Raw genomic sequence first — 15,833 nt, forward strand, 5'->3', positions numbered from 1 at the left:
AAAAGTTAATTATCTTTTCTAAATAGTAATCTCAAAACACAGATCTTGTGCAACATATTCCTTCAAATACTGGTACTGACAGTATAGGTCAAGAATCCAAAAGGACAGACAAGAAAGTATATAGTTTTTTTATAATTTAATCACATTTCAGTCACTCAGCCTTCAGCAAAGCTACAGATGTGGATAATCCTATCCTAACTCAGCAAAATTTGCCTCAGAGAACCATGAATACCATATAGTTATCCTAGAGAATTAACCACTGTACTAAAACATCTTAAATCCTCTTTTCATTTGAGAACTCTCATTTTCTGCTTAGTATGACTGAAGACAGTAGAATGCAAAGGATTCAAATTCCTCTCAAGGCACTAAAGCACATTTTGCTCACTTTAGCTACTACATAAAAGACATTTATTTTGATATAAATACAGAATAAAAGCATGAGTATGTTCAATCAGTGCAGAGATCACCCACTGCCCTCTTTTCATTGTTGCCAAAACAATTTGTTCGAGGAAAGAGTGGAACAAACCTCTATCAAACCAATAAATTCGAATTATAATCTGATCTGTTAAACTGTATCACAATTCAAATGACAGGAGTACAATGCTGTGGGAATGTTCTCCAAAGGAGGTTTTATCTTTCTGTTGTCTGCACAGGAAGCCTGGGACTCCCAGCTCACTTGCCCCTGCCCTAAACCGTCTGGCTGCAGATCACAGGTAACTAACAGGTCAAGGATACCCAGAACTGTCTGCACATACAAATGGAAAGCCAATAAATGCCTTCAAGCAACCCTAGAGGACAGATGGATGCATCCCCTCTGTGTACAGCAAACTCCAAAATGAATTCAGACAAGGTTTCATATTCAAAAGGCTTCATATTACTTATTTTTCTCAGTCAAAAAAACACAGAAATTCTAGGAGGCAAAAGGAAGAATCCATTGTTACCTCCCAGCTAAGCCCCTAGAATATCAATAATATCAATTATATCAATAATTCTGGGCAGTGTTGCCCAATAGTAAATTGTTTCAGAATATTGAGCATTACAGTGAGCTCCTCTGTAAGTGCATGCCTTAAAACCATGTATATTTATTTACTGCAGCCTCGAAGACAAACAGAAACTCTACTTTTTGTTCTGTAGCCCCTTGCCTTTCTTGAATTTCACCAATGATGAAGGACAGAGCAAGCCACAGTGGTTAATTTTGGTGTTTCTGGAATTGTAGAATGATTAATTTAAGCTTTGAATTCACCTTTCCTCATACTCTTAACCTGCCTGCAAGCCAGAAACCTCCAGTCATAAAGGTAATGGCCAGGTGGAAAGTCTGATAGCATCTTCAACAGCCCACAGGCACAGCTATGGAGGGTGTGCAAACAAGGCCACCAGGAAGGAATTTGGTGTGGTACCTGAGGGTAGGTGGACCAGCCCTTGGCTTGTCCTGTGGAATGGGACAAAGGGAATTCTGTGGGTGGATGAGCGTGGCCATATCTCTGTGACTGTCAGGACAGCACTGCACTGATACAAAGATGATAACTTGGGATATCCCAGCTGACTCTCTGTCTCAGAGTTAATTGCTGGTGAATGGGAGCTGGAATTTGCTTGGAACCAAACCAAGAGCCTGGCACCTACCCAGGATTACGTGCCAAGAATCTCTGAGATTGCTCTAGCAAGCCTAGAGAAACAGTTTATCCAATCAATCTCAGACCTTAGGATTTAAATTTTTTTTAAAGGGGCATTTGGGATTTCTCCTTATTCTTATTTACAAGTCGATGAGATTCCCCCTGACAGTTTAAGGAAGCTCACACCAGGTAAGGAGCTACTAACAGCATTCAGCTCCAGAGTTAAAAATCAGAATGAGCTCCCTGGATAGTTTTTATAAATAAATACAAGGAGGGATGGAGAAAGGCAAAGTAAAACAAATTTTGTTTAGACCTACAGGGATAAGCTTGTCTTCTCTTCCCTGTGACAGATTTGTCTGGGGGAAGTTAGTTTGGGAAACAAACAATGTACTCCTGAGATCCTGGGCTTATTTGAAATGCTTATCTGAAGTGTTCAGAGCTGATGTGCTGGCAAATGTTCTTTCTCATACCCAGTCAGGAGCAGAGAAAGATGTAGAGGTGTTTCCAACCCACAAACATCTTCGATGCCGTGTTTGTTCCTCAGAATCACTTCTTCCATGTTCCCCCTCCACCTGAAGGCTGATATCTCTAATCTGCAGTGCTCAGGAGAAGAGGATGGCAAAAAGACAAAAAAGGGACTGTGCTTTTGGTTATTTCTTGCCCTTTCCCACTTGCTGCCAACTCATTTAGTCTTGCATTCTTCACCTATATATTTTAGTATTATCTCTTACTTCTATTTGCATGTCTATGACCATGCAACTGAAGTAAAAATTTAAGCCAGAGCATAAAACCCAAAAAACCTAAAACTATTTCAAAACTAAATTACTTCAAAATCTGCAGGTAAGCAGACTTGTAAAAATACAAAGATACATTTATCAGTGATATACCAGCACTGGAACTCATCCTGGTCAGTCTCAAAATGCACATGGAAGTAAATTACCCCTGTGTTATTCAGTCTCTGCCTCATTCACTCAAGATGAGGTACCTATGTCTGCTCTGGCTGTGACACTGGTTATTCCAGCAAAAAGGAACTTATTAGACTGATGCAAATGCTGGGTGAACATTTCCCTCTCCTCTGCTGGAAGAACAAGCTGTGTTCAATACAAGGACTCTGGAGCACCTGCTTGTTGTGAAGATCAAGATACGGAACAGATAGTTTTAATTTGTAATCCCTAATCCTGTGCCCCATTTTCTGCCTTCCTTCATAAAACAGTCACTCTCTGAATGCTGCTTCCACACCTACACATTTTTCATTGCTTCAGCTGCTGCAATCATTTCTCACCTATGTTCTGCTCACTTTTGTGGATGGATAAACAAGTTCATTGAGACCTCCAGGCTGGGAAAGCACCATCTTAGACTATACTTTTTGTGAACATCCCTTAGAGTCACCATGTGGTTTTATTATTTTACACAGAGGGATTTAGAGTATTTTTAAAACAGGAGGGTTTTTTTGAGTGACAGGAGCTGTATACCCAACTGGCAAATTTTAGTAAACAAGCCACTCAACGTTTAGCGAAATTCTGCTGTGAGCCTGGTCCTTTTTAAAGAGAGCTGGGCAGTGGAAAACCTTGTGTTTATGCCACAGAGCTGGCAGAGACGTAAAGCTGAGATCAAGACAAAAAAAGTGCTAGAATAAAAAATACCATTTAGGAACTGTATTCAGGACCACACTTCTTGACACTCAGGGAGCTACTGAAAATACAGATATTGATCAAATGTTTAATTTCACAGGAGAATGAAGATTCAGTTTAATTTGCATTATTTGCCAATTTGTGGCAAACAGTAAAAGCATTTGGTCAAATACCAAAAGGTTATTTTGAGAACTCAAATGTTATTTCTCTATTTTTTTAAATGAAGCATTTAATTTTTAATTCCTAAACAAGATCTGGTTTCAAAATGTATTAATAATAGTAGTAAAAATAACTAAAAAAACCCCCCACCTGTTAAAAATAAAAATATTTTTTAAAGATCTGGTCTGTGTGAAATGTTTCGTGGGGTTTTTTTTCTGTTAAAATATCAGTATGCAAACACAGAACTTTCATTCAAGTGTTCTCTGAAAAGTTCACAAGTTGACCACAAACATGAAAGATCAGTGAACCTTTATCTCAAACTGCATCAACATCTGATGATTTCCTGCCTGGTTTTTAACACGTTTGCTCAATGCATTTTAATTGCCTCTCTCTCTGCAACAGTTGGACACTTTTTTCCCCTTCTCTTTATTTACAGCCCTAAATTGAAGCAGCAGTGTTGGGCTGGCACTGGTGTGACAAAGCACATGTTATTGCCTCTGTTCTCCAGTGGCACAAAAAGCTACTCCTGCAGCCAGGATTTTGCTGCAAATGGTCACAGAATGCTCAGTTTATTGAGCCTCGGTGTTTAAAGTAGCTGTCTACAAACATCCATATGGGGAAATGTGTTAACAGATGGAAATTAAGGCTGTGAACACAGTTAAGGAAGATACCTCTAAAAATATTAATGACCTTTGCAGGAATTCCTTTATTACAACGTTTTCTGGAATTTAACATCAGCATATGAGAATTTATTTTAGAAGAAAGAATACAAACTGTATCCCCAAGTCATGCAGAATCTGACATTAAGAAAACACATTGATATCCCATCTTATAATTTATCTTAAGGGCAATTTTCATGATATAACTGTAGCGTGTATATAAACATTTTATCAAGTATAAGGCAGAAACAAGTATTCAAAGCTTGGTAAAGCCGTTCACAGTCAATCCAACTTTAATGGCCTAAGGGAAAAACCATACTAATACAATTAAGATCTTTATCTGTAAGGAAGGATTAGTCAACAACTCAGCACAGACGGGGTGGGGAGCATCAGAAAGTCACAGCTGCCAATACGCACATCTCCCCATCTTCCCAATTTGCTCTCCTGGATCTGGATCCTTCCTGGTGACAGTCCACGATGGGAGAAGCAGCTCGTTTTCCCACATCCATTAGGACAGTGTGCCAGCAAGTGTCACCGCTTGCCCCCCGCCTCCTCTTCCCAGCTTCCCTCTCCTTGCTTTCTATCACTTTTTTCTCTCTTTCCCACACTTCCCCTGCAGTAAATCATATATGTGTGCAAAGCGCTGTACAAACTAAATGCTGGTGGATACAAAAAGCCTGACAGGAAGAGGGAAGAGCAGGAAGAGCCTCAGGAAGGCACGTGTAGCTGTGAGATGCCCACACGGCAGTGCCGGCCCTGCAGGGAGGCACCTGAGCTGTTCCTTTCTGCCTCCTCAGCCTGGGTTTCCATGAGCTCAGAGAACACCTTCAGGGGAAAACCTTAGTACCCCTGAGGGAAGAATGTGTTAGCCCCACTCCATTTCCTCAGCAGCCCAAGGCAGGCACCTTTCCAGGCTCACAGCCAAACCCTACAGCGGCACCTCTCCAAGGGCAGGTTATGGGCTGCACACACTACGCTTTTTTGCCAGTGCTTGCCCAGCCTTTTTGTTGGACTGTTCTGAGAATTCAACTGTTATTCCAGTTCTAGGATGGAAGTAAAAAGACCCTCAAAAATATCAAGGGGATTAGAAAGCATTTTTTTTTGGTACAGGTCTTCAAATAATAATCTTTAGGAATACTCAGTTTTTTAAACAGTAAATCACAGATTTTCTGCAAGCTGCACATCATTCCACTAGTATAGCAATCTCCTCTTTTACTTTTTTCTCTCATTCCTCTGGAATAACAGGATTAACAAGAATCCTATTAGCAATTCTTAAAATAACTAAATATTTCCAGTGCCTCTATTTCTATGGCATCATAAACCCACTTTTGACTGTGACAGAAGTAGCATGGAATATTTATTTGCTTCACTTACTGTGTGCAAGCTCCCCTCTTATTATTTCCTCATTTATATCCATATATCACTTTGCATTTTTTGTACCAACTTTTAATTTCATATGGATCATGTATTTTTAACAACAGCTTTCCTCTTCCTAGAAGAATTACCTTCTAAAGGATGACAGGATGAAGTCATTGGTAGTATTTATAATTCTTTAAATGTTCCTGAGAATATTATTTAATTTATGCACCAACTGGCCCTTCAAGTTTCACTAGTACTTCTTTTCAGGTGCCATCATGAAAACAGTGAAAAATCTCTGCCTGCTATGCCAATACACTGAATTAATGTGTGGATCCTGTCTCCCTCCAGTGGCACATCACACCAGCCATAAAGTCTAATATTAAGGTGCAATTAGAGCTTCCCTGAAACTCAGATGATGTCTCTCCATTGCCAAGGTTGCTAAGGGGTTGCAAGGAGAGCTGGAAGAGATTCCATGTGGCCCAGAAGTCCCCGAGAAATTACAAAATGACCCCATTCTTTCAACAAGTCATTTCTCACTTCCCAAACCTGCTCTTGCCTGCTCAGTTTGCTGTTACTTGTGTAGCAATAGCAAAAAACACAAGGAGAAAGCACGGGGAGGAGGAGGCAAACTATTTGTTCAGGGCTTGAAAGAACTCCCCCAAAGCAATAACTACACTTCAGAAAGCACATTTGCTCCATAAAAATTAATAGTCACAATATTATGCTGGTGAATAAACCAGCGTTGTCTGCTGAGGTGTGAAAAGATGTGTTGTGTTCACTCACACACCCCAACAGAACAGCAATGATACATGAAATTTAGATCATGCCTTTCCCACAGCATATTTAAATATACTCAAAACCTTTGCAGTGCCAAAACTTGCGTGGTGAGCAGATACTAAGGTGCTCCACGCATCACAAAGAGTCATTTTCTGTCATAGGAAAAGCCCCCAGATGTTTTCATCCCATGTTTTCCCCATCCCTATAATGCAGACTCCCTGCCAGGGAACGTTGTGGGTGTGCCTTTGAGCAGGGGAAATGTGATGTGCTCTCAGACTTGCCCTTCAGGCTTTCTTTGGGAAAAATGGGAACAGAACCCATCCCAAGAGCGATTTATGGCCTTGTTGAGCATCTCTGCAATTTCTTGGTCTTCCTGCTCTTTAAAACCACATAACAATCTGTAATGCAAAAGCTGTGGTACAAAGTAAATGAAATAGTTCCTCATTGTGGAGATAATATACTGCATTGTAGGGTAAAATGTTTCTGAGCATTTTACTGGGCTATATCTGGACTTCCCTTATAATTTCAAACCTCAGTAATTTGTAATGATGGTGTGAACAGCAGAGTTGGAGAAAGAATTCATTCTTTTTCCAGTTTAAATTTTAAAAGTTTGGGTAGAGATTTCCTACCTAACAGCAACACGAGAGCCTCACAATCAGCAGCAATACTTTTATCCTTTCACTGAAAGAATGGTTTGAAATTTAGTGTCCACATCAAATGGACAAAAGACTGTTTGTTCGAAGCGGGAGTTCTGCTTATACAGATAATAAATTCAATTGAGGATTTTCATACTTTCAGCCCTTGTAGGGCATTTCACTGGTTTTTAAATTTACTGCAACTCACGTGTGTATCACAACTGCCTGGTTCAGAAAGTCAATACCTGTTGAAACAAAGAACACAGAGAATGGGAAGAAACTGGTGGGAAAAAGAAGAGTAAATTCCAAAACTTTTAGTAGAACTGCACGAGTGTGATGGGAACTGGACATTCTCCTCCCATTGTTATTTTATACCAACTAAATGTTGGGGTTTTTTTTAAAAAGAAAAGTGCACAAAATCTTATTACAGTCAAAAATGCAGTAAATGGGTGAAGGTAGGACTAGAATCAGAGATATTAAAAGCGTGGTAAGATTTGGGACCTGTGACCTGCCTCTGAACCACTTCTCCAAGGACTATGCCTAAAAACTAGGCTGACTGTCTACTGAATATAACCCATGAAGCAGATTTCTAATTAGACTACACATTTTTCACTTAGGGAATCATGGAACCATTAAGGTTGGAAAAGACCTCTAAGATCATTACTTATCATGTTTCAAAACAATAAAAGCATCCCAAAATTCTCCAGCAATTAGACATCATTTCATTGCCAACATATGAAAATTCCCAGGTTTCTGTTTTAAGGGTCAGGATGCTTAGATGCAGTTCAGGTCAAAAATCCACTACTCAGGAATCTGTGCAGTTCCCTTGATTTTCTGAGCATGAAATCACCCAAAAATAAAATCAAAATTTCTTCTGCAATATTTTTGCTTTATTTCTTAAAGAAAGCCAAGACTTAACAGTTATGTTTCAATGTAGCCTCTGCTCCAATTTCAAAGGCAGGAAGGATTTTCCTCTGCCTTTGAAAAAGGCTTTGTTGGCCTCGAGGTGGCGATAGGATTGTGGGAGTCGCTCGATTCCAAGGCTGCAAGTCCTAAACCTGAATCACTCTGGGTCATTTCTTCTTGCTGAGATAACTCAGCACTCCCAGACACTGGAAATAAAAAGTTAAGGGAAGAGAAATTCTCTGGTGCTTTTCCAGTTTGGATTTTCAGATCAGGATTTAAGAAAATATTACCTCTAGATCTGTATAGTGTTCCCAAATGTCTCTCACTTATGTATATTGTAATCAGCCGAATTGGAAAGCAATCTTTTCCAGTTTCAGCAACTTTTTAAAAGTTGAATTTTATGTATATGCTGAAACATACTAGGATCATGTTAAGGAGTAAATAACTAGCAAAATAAACTCATACGAATATAAAAATTGAGGAGTATATAAGGAAAAATACAATCTTCAGGAAAAAGAAATGCATTTATTCCAAGTTATTTTCTACCAATAAAAAAAAGTGTTTTCTCTAAATCAAATATCCAATATACTAACATGTTCTTTTCTCTACAAACACACAGACTATGAAAAGTTAGCCTAAGTGCCACGTAGAAAAATGCAGGAAGAAATCATGTTTTGAGCCAGAGGGCCATGTAGGGAAGAAAATCACCTTGTATTATAAACCTGTTAAGTGTAAGGCCTTTTAAGGTTAGGTTGATGCTCATTGCTGTGCATTTGTGTTTTGGTTCTTATTTTCAGTGAGCTACAATCCAGACAACCAAATTTCAGATTTATGGAAGAAGTCCTTCTGGAAGCCATTTTCCCATTGGGCGGAGTAGCCATGGTGGGAATGCCCCTGGAAACACCTGGAAGCCCTGCACAGCCACGTGCACAGTCATGGCTACCTGAGAGTGAACTCTCATAGCTGAAGTTTTGCAGAAATGTTTCTGCCATCAGAAATTTAGTTGTGATTTTAACACTTTCCCATTGTAAACAAAAGATCAAAGAACTATAAAATCTATTCTAGCTGTCATGGTTCCCAATTTCCTGTATTTTGTACGTAATTTGGCCTTGTTTGTCTTGTTTAACACTCACATGAGAGTGTATCAGAGATAAAGGGCAACCTGTGTTCTTTCCACATAGAAATGTAAACTTGTTCAAGGTTTTGGTAAGCACCAGCTTGTTCAGAGGAGTGTGCAATTCTGTCTGTGTTGACATGCCCACCCCTACAGCTGCTCTCATGAAAATCTTCATTAAAACAATACACATTTTTAATTAAAAAAGAGAGTAACTCAGCCAGTAACTCAGCCAGTAACTCAGCCAATAAACATGAGATCTCTATTTTTCTCCTCATTTTAAGAATTCACTGCTACAGAAGGGTTTAAAGTTACATGTGTATGTTTTTCCATATCGTTGTCCAACTTCCTGATCCATCAAACTGGTATATCTGCTAGTACCTGACACATTTAACCTCTTCCATGCACAAATGTTTGTAAAATCCTATCACAAAGAGCCAAATGTTTTCCCAAAAAGGAGCATTGGGCACAACACACAAGTACAACTACATATTAAGTGACTTAAATCTGTTGAGGGACAACCAGAACCATACTCTGAGTCAGACTTGCATACAAAAACCATAACAATCCTATTAGCTTGATAAAGTCCTTCTTTTGTGTGAGTTATAACTCGGGAAAGATCCCACATTTAAGCTACAAACAGCACCTGTACCATCCAGATTAGGGGAGAGGGATGTATTTCAAGGCAATTTGAGCATGAAAGCTGTTGAGACCTTAGTGTTGATGAAGAAAAGCATTTCTGAGGCTTAAACAGAGCTTCAGACTGTTAATGCTTCCTCTGTTGCAACAAAAAGTGGTTGGGATGAGCTCTACAGACACACAGGACAAAAGCTGGCATTTTCAGACCAAGAGGATTTGGTCTGCTGAAGAGATAGAATATAAAAATGAAATGGAGAACACGGCCCTGGAGAGCTGAGAGGGACTGAAAAGGCAGATGAATAGCTGCTTACAAAGCTCTAACAAACTGTGAAATGCAAATTACGCAAAGACAAAAGATTCAAGAACTTCAAACTAAAGTGATCCTCGGAGAGAAACTTAATTTATTTAATCCACAGCAAACATAGCTGGCACTGGGGTTCAAATACCACTCTCCTAATGCAGACACAGTACCCACCCTGGAATGGGACTGAAACAGGCTTCCAGCTGAAGAGGAAACCAGCCTCTGATACTACACATGCTTTAGGCTTTGATATTGTGGAGTAAATCCAAAAAAAAACAAGAGTAAAGATGGAAAGAAGCACAAATCTCAAGGTTATTTCAGTCGTCCTATACATGCTTCTTGGCAAAAAGCTCAAGGACCAATTCAGAAAAGGATTGTGGAATGGGGGGTTATTCAAATATTTTGAGTTTGAACATTAACTTCTACATTGCCATAAAATGGAAAATGTCTCTATATCTATCTTGTTAGCACTAAAAGCTGCAATAAACCTAACCAATGCTGTTTTACTGCTGTTTTTTAATAAAAAGAGTGGTGCCCAATTCTATTTTTATGACTGAAAAGCCAAACTTCCTTTATTTCTTGAAAACTGACCGGAGATCCCACCCATGATTCTGAAACCTTTCTTCAAATATTTAACTAATGATCCCCAACAAAATATTTCCATTTTGATGGAATAGCCTTTTCCCAGGGCCAAAATAACTCTCTAAAACCAATTCAGCGTGTGTTAGTGTTCACCATCTCTGTTATGGTGTATTTTACTTCAGCTTCTTTCCTGCTAAAAGGTGCTTAAAATACCGTGGCTGAAGTACAGCAACAGTGTCACTGAACTGGAGGAGGAATTTGGCTCGTTAAAGCACCCACTGAGCATTCCCAAAAGGCATTTTAGGGAATTTAGCTGAGCTATACGTGTGGGACAAGCAGACACACACACGTGACTGAAGTGTTTTGTGCTTCTCAGACTGCTACACTAATACTGTGTGTTTTGCAAATTGTCATGGTAACGACATACTTCTTTACAAGTGGAAACAGGGTGGTAAATAGGCATATAAACCCCCCTTGTAGCTGACAATAATGTCCCTTAAGCTTGCATGCCCTCCTTCAATGACAAACAGAAGGAAGGGTGGCAGTGGCACGTGAAAAATCCACACTCAGGGCAAAATCCTGTTAACAGGCCCCTTGTCAACCACTGCAAAAGGGAAGGAACCAACACTTAGGATGAAGAACTGCCTGCTATTCGTACAAGGAAGTGCATTTGTCCTAGAAGGAAAGGTTGGAAAACCTGGGATTGTTCAGCCTGGAAAAGAGAAGGTTTAGGGGTGACGTAATTGTGGCCTTCCAGGACCTGAAGGGAGCTACAAGAAAGATTGAGGGAGAGAATTTAGAAGAGCATGTAGTGACAGGACAAAGGGGAACGGCTTCAAATCGAAGGAGAGTAGGTTTAGACGAGATATTAGACCAAAATTCTTCCCTGTGAGGGTGGGGAGGCCCTGGCACAGGTTGCCCAGAGAAGCTGTGAATGCCCCATCCCTGGAAGCTGTCGAAGGCCAGGTTGGACGATGCTTGGAGCAACCTGGTGCAGTGGAAGGTGTCCCACCCACAGCAGGGTGGTGGAATGAGGTGGTCTGTAAGGTCCCCTCCAATCCAGGCCCTTCCATGATTCCACACCAGGCTGAGAGACTTTGCAGGTGGATCAATGACCACGGTGTGACACAAAAGAAGGGCACTGAGTGCCACTCCTGGTTAAGGCAGAGGGTGACTTCAGCTCTCAGAACCACAGGGCAGGTCAGACACCAGTTAGAACTGCAGAAAACAAACCAATGCCACCCATGACCTCAGATAAGTTTATGACAGATGAATTTCTTGTCTCAGGCACAATGAGTTCAGACACTTGGGGTTCAGTTGAAAGTAGACTGACTACTACAGTCTGAATCAATGATCTGTTGCAAGCAAATAACTGGAACTGTGTCAGAGAATCCTGTTGTTTTCCTCTGGTACAATGCTAATTTCTCAGGTGCCCTGGGGCCACCTCTAAGTAAGCTGGTCATTGGAAATCTGCTGTTCAAACACCACTTCCAAAGCCCTTCTCTCACTTCCCACCTACGCTGACACAGAACGATGGAAATGTTGTTGAAGCCAAAAGAGGCAACGTGATTAATTTTTCAACAAAAATTTTCAATATTTTAAATGAATCTTTTACTTTCTGGGGTTTTTTTCTTCTGTAGAAATATTACTGGCTTAAAGCAAACTTTACACAAATCAGCCATTTCAGAAACTTCAAGGAAAGGGTCCCCTCTATTGTCGTTTGCAACAAAATACACATTTTCAGTAAGCAGAGACATAAAAAAAAAAGAAATTATGCTGACACATTTTCACTAAGCAGATTAAAAAAAATTCATTTTGACAAATATTCCCAAATTCCTTTCTATCTCCACCTCAGGATCTATTTAATACTGTAATAGCCTTAGGAGCAACACTGTATAATGTCTTTTACATTGCCAAACCAGATAAATAAAATACTGTCTGCAAAGTGTCAGGTTCTACAGAGATCTTGTCGTGTTCCTTCTTCAGTATCAGACAAATTATACATAGTAACTGTTTTATTTTACTTATCTTTCACTGTAAAAAACCCAACTTAATCCATTATTTCCATGTTCAACTCTACTCTGGAAACAACAAAACAGGCAGAGTTGCCGGTTTGAGTATTTCATTCCTCTTTGGTTGCATGTAGAGACATCTGCTTCAAAGACAGCAATCATCTCAATTAATAATTTCTCTACTAATCTTAGATTTGGAATGAGCAAAGAACCGTAAAATGGTTAAACCTCAGTTAAATCTGCTCCTGTTCAACACGTGGCAATGTTCTTTCCTCTCAGCAGCAGAAGCACCAACTGCAACTGCACAGTTCTGGAAATTCTCATTTATCAACCAAGGTACTTTACAACTAAAAAAATAAAACACACATAAGCAGTGATGGATTTAAAGCCTTATCCACATTTCTGAACCTCCAACTACGAACAACTATCCAGCAACCACCTGTATTCAAACTTCAAAATCAAGAAACCCTTGCAGTTTTTCCCAGTCAGAGAGGCAAATAAATCCATGGATCATGATCCTACCTGTGGGTCAGAGAGCCGAGAAATGTCGGGGTACAAGTAGAATTTTATCCCCTCGGAAGCACCTGGTAACGTTACTCCACGAATCAGGAGAATCATCAGCATGATGTAGGGGAATGTGGCTGTGACATATACAACCTAGTGAGAAGAAACAAACTTTAGAGAACTATTTTCTTCCAACTGCAACAAAACTTCAGTTCCACATCCATTTGGCCATTAGATTGAAAAAAACACAAATGTTCTTTTCTGGTGGAATTTGATGCTTTTGTTCGTGTAGGTGAGTTTTGTCCTCCGACATATTCCCTTCCGAATTCTTTATGTCTTATAGGAAAGATCAATACTTTTTTTTTTACAGAGAGATTGGGAAGCTCTCTTTAAGTATATTATTTACCCTCCCTTGGTGACAAGTGACCAGATGCTCTGCTATTACTGTCCCACGTACTATGCTAAACACAAGTACAGGGAAGTGGACTCATAAGAGCAGTTAATTAATTATACGCATTATAGAACAATACATGGTAATCACTAAACTGTCATCTCATAAGACTGCTTTGCCTGCATGTCTGTGCTTGAGGAATAAACATTTCAACAAGCCTAAAGGACCAGTGCTATGTGTCTCTCCTTGGGATTTGTTAAGGGAAACCTTATCATATAAAGCACCTTCAGGCAAAATTTCTGAGGTGCTCAAGCCCAGCAATTTCTGTTTTCACACATATGGCCCTTGTTGTTTTTTTTCAGAAATCAGTTTATTCTCTACATGAGGAATGAGACTGAGTTTTCCTGGAAAGCTGCAAGAAGTCATGTTTTCTGAAGAAAAAATGGAGCACACTTAGTCCCATTTTACAGTCAAAAACCTGAGAGCAGTACATGGCTATTCAAACTCAGGGATGGATTAAATGATAAATCCCATGTCACTATAAATATTTCTTTAAATAATAACTACCTTAAAATTAAATCTCCACAATTCTTTATAGCAGAGTAGGTGTAACTATTGTAATGTGAGATGATACTCTTACACATCTGCCTTCCACAAGCCAAAATTACTTAACGTGCTGCAAGAATGGGAAAAATCATTTGGTGAAAAATACAACCTGAAAAATATGCATTTTAAATTCAAAAGTCTCATGCCTATGTGAATGAAAGCCATACGTCAGAGAATGGACCTATGAAAGAGTTCTTAAACACATTTTCATAACTAATGAGCTGAAATCTGATTTTCAGACCCAAACATGAAACGATCTTGTGGGCAGGTACACTCAGAAATGGAGGAACTTAAAATCAGAAGAGATATTTAGACACTTCACTCTCACTGACTTTAAGCATCTACTTATCTTTCAGGTGCCTTATCCCTTTTGAAAACACAAACCATGATTTTCCCAGGAAATGGAGCCCACCATTATAATCCTATAAGGTCTCAGGCATCTGAATTGATGAATTCCTAAATCAATACAGTGGCAGATGGAAAGCTTTATCCCACTGCCTACATTATTGACTATTAGTGGAAAGGCGAACTGATGTGCCTGGCTGAGTTCAAATAGAACTTGTCTCTACACATTTAAGTTTCAAATAAAAACGGATCATCAGGTAATGAGAACTAAAAAAAGAAATACCCAGAATGGACATGGTCCTGCTCTGAGTCTCATATTGGGTGGAAAGGAGGTATAGCCAGTAATGGTTTTCATGTTTCTGTATTTAGTCCTTTGCCAGCTGGTTTTTTCTACTTATTTTAAATCAATAGTTGCTTTTAATAGAGGGTAGTCGGCACACACATATATTTGATGACATTAAAGGTATTGCACCCGAATATCCGTAGAAACATTTCCTTGCGTGGTGCTTCATTCACCACCCTGGTGTGCAGCACATTTCCTGCTGCCTTGCACATCCCACCACTGCCTTGAAACGTTTCACCAGAGCCAACAGATTGCAATCTTGCAGAGGCACATTTCTGCCCAGGTTCCTCACTCAGCTCGATCAAAGAAGAGCCCAAACCACTCACCTCTCTACCCAAGAGAGGTTACATGAGGGGACTTTTGTAATCCCAGTCTGTAATCCAGATTTGCAGAGTCAAACACCTCTGTTTGCTTTTCCAAATGCCTTCCCCAGCCCATCCACACCTATTAAAATTGCGAGTGCTACAACCACAACTTCTAGTATATGTTTTTGTTGTCAGGGTAGTTCTGCCTCAGCTTTAGAGCAGTGAAGACTCTCCCTTCCTTTGTGGTTGCCATGCAGAAAGGGGATATAAATACAGCTCAATTGGCTCAGTATTTCTGGCCATAAATACCAATGCAGATATCCAGAACAACATTGAAAGAGATACCAAGGAAGTATGTGTGGGAGAGATAGACCCTTCACCAGCCAGCTGACACGGCTGACAACTGACTGGTATTGATGTTCACACAATTAATGAGGCTGCAAAACTGCAGCTTGTCCTGCACTGTCACAGGTAAGTGCCCTGAGTTCAGAGGGAACAGAAGGCACCACTTGCAGGCTGTGTTGGAGTCTCCCAGTAATTCCATTGCATCGGTTCTCATTTTCTCATGCATTCCAAGAGCTCATGAGGTGAGGGAGGATGGGGTGTTTTCAAAATCAGTGCCATTATTAGTATCATCATCACATCTGTAGGCATTAAAAGTTTCCTGAATTGTTCTCTTTGCTTTCAACACATCGAAGCTCTCTGAATATCAATGTGAACACAACTGTTTCTAATTACACTGCATCCTGTTTTAATTGACTTTAATTGCTTGGTATGTTAATTTACATCCCAATACTCAAACTGCTTTTTTTAAACCCTTGTCAGAGCAATGCCAACATTGAAGCAGTTGGAAAGAAAATAAAAATTTCTGGCATGCTGGTTTTTGCACCGAGTTCTCCTTTGCAATGTAGTTGAAAGACAAGTTTACAAAGATATTTAGACATACAAATATGTG

Source organism: Neopelma chrysocephalum, unplaced genomic scaffold (genome assembly GCF_003984885.1).
Source record: "Neopelma chrysocephalum unplaced genomic scaffold, ASM398488v2 Primary Assembly neopelma1_151, whole genome shotgun sequence".
Classification (NCBI taxonomy): Eukaryota; Metazoa; Chordata; class Aves; order Passeriformes; family Pipridae; genus Neopelma; species Neopelma chrysocephalum.